The 4,686-nt window shown below is 44.7% G+C and overlaps 1 long non-coding RNA gene across 1 annotated transcript; it reads right to left on the minus strand.

The window, feature by feature from the left end:
• Positions 1–211: 211 nt before the first annotated feature.
• Positions 212–2,204, minus strand: LOC145866923 (uncharacterized). Its single transcript, XR_014383160.1, has 3 exons — positions 1,637–2,204; positions 1,447–1,489; positions 212–1,352 (listed from the first exon to the last, which is right to left on the minus strand). It is a non-coding gene; the product is annotated as an uncharacterized LOC145866923 (long non-coding RNA).
• Between the last annotated feature and the right edge of the window lie 2,482 nt (positions 2,205–4,686).

Below are 4,686 nucleotides of genomic sequence, written 5' to 3' on the forward strand. Positions count from 1 at the left end.
ATGGTAACACATCCTATAGTAACACCTCCTATGGTAACACCTCCTATGGTAACACACCCTATAGTAACACCTCCTATGGTAACACCTCCTATGGTAACACCTCCTATGGTAACACCTCCTATGGTAACACCTCCTATGGTAACACCTCCTATGGCTATGGTAACACCTCCTATGGTAACACCTCCTATGGTAACACCTCCTATGGCTATGGTAACACCTCCTATGGTAACAACACCTATGGTAACACCTCCTATGGCTATGGTAACACCTCCTATGGTAACACCTCCTATGGTAACACCTCCAATGGTAACACCACCTATGGCAACACCTCCTATGGCTATGGTAACACCTCCTATGGCTATGGTAACACCTCCTATGGTAACACCTCCTATGGTAACACCTCCTATGGTAACACCTCCTATGGCTATGGTAACACCTCCTATGGTAACACCTCCTATGGCTATGGTAACACCTCCTATGGTAACACCTCCTATGGCTATGGTAACACCTCCTATGGTAACACCTCCTATGGTAACACCTCCTATGGCTACGGTAACACCTCCTATGGTAACACCTCCTATGGCTATGGTAACACCTCCTATGGTAACACCACCTATGGCTATGGTAACACCTCCTATGGTAACACCTCCTATGGCTATGGTAACACCTCCTATGGTAACACCTCCTATGGTAACACCTCCTATGGTAACACCACCTATGGCTATGGTAACACCTCCTATGGTAACAACTCATATGGCTATGGTAACACCTCCTATGGTAACACCTCCTATGGTAACACCTCCTATGGCTATGGTAACACCTCCTATGGTAACACCTCCTATGGTAACACCTCCTGTGGTAACACCTCCTATGGTAACACCTCCTATGGTAACACCTCATATGGCTATGGTAACACCTCCTATGGTAACATCTCCTATGGTAACACCTCCTATGGTAACATCTCCTATGGTAACACCTCCTATGGCTATGGTAACACCTCCTATGGTAACACCTCCTATGATAACACCTCCTATGGTAACACCTCCTATGGTAACACCTCCTATGGCTATGGTAACACCTCCTATGGTAACACCTCCTATGGTAACACCTCCTATGAATACCCTCTTCATAATGCATTATATGTGCATTCATCTGCATAATACGCAATGCAAAATAACCTGTTAGCTCCTATGTCATGCATCATAATAATGCATTAAGCAGATGTATTTATCATTCATTATGTATTGTGTCTTCTTTGTGTTGTCTTTCTCTTCATATTGTGGTGGTAGTGTGTGTTCCTTGATGCGCTCTGGGTCTCTCTGGATACTGGAGACAGACCACCACGCAACTCACTGTGGAAAAAGAGACATGGTTTAACCAAAAACACTATTCATTTACACCCACAACACATCACACGCGCACAAAGTCAAACGTTTGACAACTTACCCTTTTAGCGTGGCACTGCATTGTGCAACCTGGGAGGAGTCATCTAGAAATTGAACAAAATAGGAAAATATATTATATTCTCCTACAGTTCTGAAGGTGACTTGATTGAATAAAGTATGAATATAATAATGTGTCAGAGGAAACCTTTTCCTCACAGCATGTAAAGAAAGTGGAAGAGTTATGTTTTTACCGTTGTTCTGAGTGTTGTTCTGAGTGATGTTGATGTTACCTCCTACTTCCTTATTGCTGATCACTGGGGCACATAGACTGCTTCCACCCTCAGCTGTGAGGGAAGACTGGGGATTGTAGGCTGGGAAGACTGGGGATTGTCGGTCTGGGGGGACTGGGGATTGTAGACTGGGGAGACTGGGGATTGTAGGCTGGGGAGACTGGGGATTGTAGGCTGGGGAGACTGGGGATTGTAGGCTGGGGATTGTAGGCTGGGGAGACTGGGGATTGTAGGCCAGGAAGACTAGGAGAGACAATGAGAGATAGAGGTAACACTGGCCTCTATGTCCTCAACCTGGTACTACAACACAAGGCAATACTGACTTGAACCATTTCAGGGAAATTGGTCTCACCTTTGTTGAAAGAGCGTTTCTCCACTGTTGCCCTCTGCTTTCCTCCCTTCAGTGTACTCCTTTTTTCTTCCCAAAGACAAACTTCTCTTTTTGGAGAAAGCGGTAATGTCCCTCTCCTCTCTCCTCCCTTTGGAGCAATTGCTCCCCATCTCTTTCTCTCAAGTCTCAATCTACAGAACATGAGTGAACTCATGAAAACATATTTTTGTATTCTTCAGAAGTCCAAATGTCTAAAACGCCAAAGGTGTACTGAACCTTACCAAATTAAAGACAATTGCTGTTACCTAGAAAACAGTTAGAAATATATTTTACTATTTTATGTATTTCAAATCCATTCGAGTTTGATAAATTGTCAATAACACTTGACTTTCTGTTCCACCACATCAGTAGCACCTAAATATTTGGTTCAAGAAAGATTTATTTCAGAAGTTAATCCAAAACAAACATAATATATTGTAATTATTGAAAGAAGATCCTTATCTTTCTGGTAATAGACATTTACTGCGGCGTCACAGTCATGTCGTCCGAGTTTGGCTGGTGTAGGTTGTTATTGTAAATTAGAATTTGTTCTTAACTGACTTGCCTAGTTAAATAAAGGTTCAATAAAAATAAATGTTATTGTGTGAGAGAGAGAGAGAGAGAGAGAGAGAGAGAGAGAGAGAGAGAGAGAGAGGTAGAGAGAGAGAGAGAGAGAGAGAGAGAGAGAGAGAGAGAGAGAGAGAGAGAGAGAGAGAGAGAGAGAGAGAGAGAGAGAGAGAGAGAGAGAGAGACAGAGAGACAGACAGACAGACAGACAGACAGACAGACAGACAGACAGTGAATGAAAATGAAACAGAATGAAAGAGAATGAAAGAGAATGAGAACCACTATCCTAGAGTGAGAATGAAAAGGAAAGAGAACCCCTCCCATCCTGCCAGATGTTTATCTTAGTCTCAGAGCACAGTAGGACTGTAAGCAAACAATCTCTACAAAGGCCCCAACAGTACAGAGTTCCAGATGGCTCATTGTTTGGCTAGTGCACTTTTTTATATTCTATTTGATGTATTTTAAGTGTGCAGATATTAGTTATCTGGGTAGAAAATACTGTTCCTTTTCCAACATTCACTGTTTTTCTAAGTATACAAAACACATTTCCTCAGTATTCCCCTAACTGCTGATAAACAGGATGCTGCTTATTTCCTGTTCCAACAACACCTACTCTCCTCTCAACCCCAGACTGTCGCCATGCAATTTCTTTCCCCAAAAGCTCTCTTACATAGGCAGTATTCACATTTCCTCTACCTCAAGATCTAATTAACATTTCAATTCCTGATCAAATTATAGTTGTGTCACATTTTCCCACAGCACGCACTCGCTCACTAAAGTAAAAAAAACTGAACAAACACATCGCCTTCCCCATGGCTCAGTTGGTAGAGCATGGTGTTTACAACGCCAGCATGGTGTGTTATACATACTGGCCTTCCCCGTGGCTCAGTTGGTAGAGCATGGTGTTTACAACACCAGCATGGTGTGTTATACATACTGGCCTTCCCCGTGGCTCAGTTGGTAGAGCATGGTGTTTACAACACCAGCATGGTGTGTTATACATACTGGCCTTCCCCGTGGCTCAGTTGGTAGAGCATGGTGTTTACAACACCAGCATGGTGTGTTATACATACTGGCCTTCCCCGTGGCTCAGTTGGTAGAGCATGGTGTTTACAACACCAGCATGGTGGGTTATACATACTGGCCTTCCCCGTGGCTCAGTTGGTAGAGCATGGTGTTTACAACGCCAGCATGGTGTGTTATACATACTGGCCTTCCCCGTGGCTCAGTTGGTAGAGCATGGTGTTTACAACACCAGCATGGTGTGTTATACATACTGGCCTTCCCCGTGGCTCAGTTGGTAGAGCATGGTGTTTACAACACCAGCATGGTGTGTTATACTGGCCTTCCCCGTGGCTCAGTTGGTAGAGCATGGTGTTTACAACACCAGCATGGTGTGTTATACATACTGGCCTTCCCCGTGGCTCAGTTGGTAGAGCATGGTGTTTACAACACCAGCATGGTGGGTTATACATACTGGCCTTCCCCGTGGCTCAGTTGGTAGAGCATGGTGTTTACAACGCCAGCATGGTGTGTTATACATACTGGCCTTCCCCGTGGCTCAGTTGGTAGAGCATGGTGTTTACAACACCAGCATGGTGTGTTATACATACTGGCCTTCCCCGTGGCTCAGTTGGTAGAGCATGGTGTTTACAACACCAGCATGGTGTGTTATACTGGCCTTCCCCGTGGCTCAGTTGGTAGAGCATGGTGTTTACAACGCCAGCATGGTGTGTTATACATACTGGCCTTCCCCGTGGCTCAGTTGGTAGAGCATGGTGTTTACAACGCCAGCATGGTGTGTTATACATACTGGCCTTACCTGTGGCTCAGTTGGTAGAGCATGGTGTTTACAACACCAGCATGGTGTGTTATACTGGCCTTCCCCGTGGCTCAGTTGGTAGAGCATGGTGTTTACAACACCAGCATGGTGTGTTATACATACTGGCCTTCCCCGTGGCTCAGTTGGTAGAGCATGGTGTTTACAACGCCAGCATGGTGTGTTATACATACTGGCCTTCCCCATGGCTCAGTTGGTAGAGCATGGTGTTTACAACACCAGCATGGTGTGTTA

This window comes from Salmo salar, unplaced genomic scaffold, assembly GCF_965601325.2.
Source record: "Salmo salar unplaced genomic scaffold, fSalSal1 ptg000136l, whole genome shotgun sequence".
Classification (NCBI taxonomy): domain Eukaryota; kingdom Metazoa; phylum Chordata; class Actinopteri; order Salmoniformes; family Salmonidae; genus Salmo; species Salmo salar.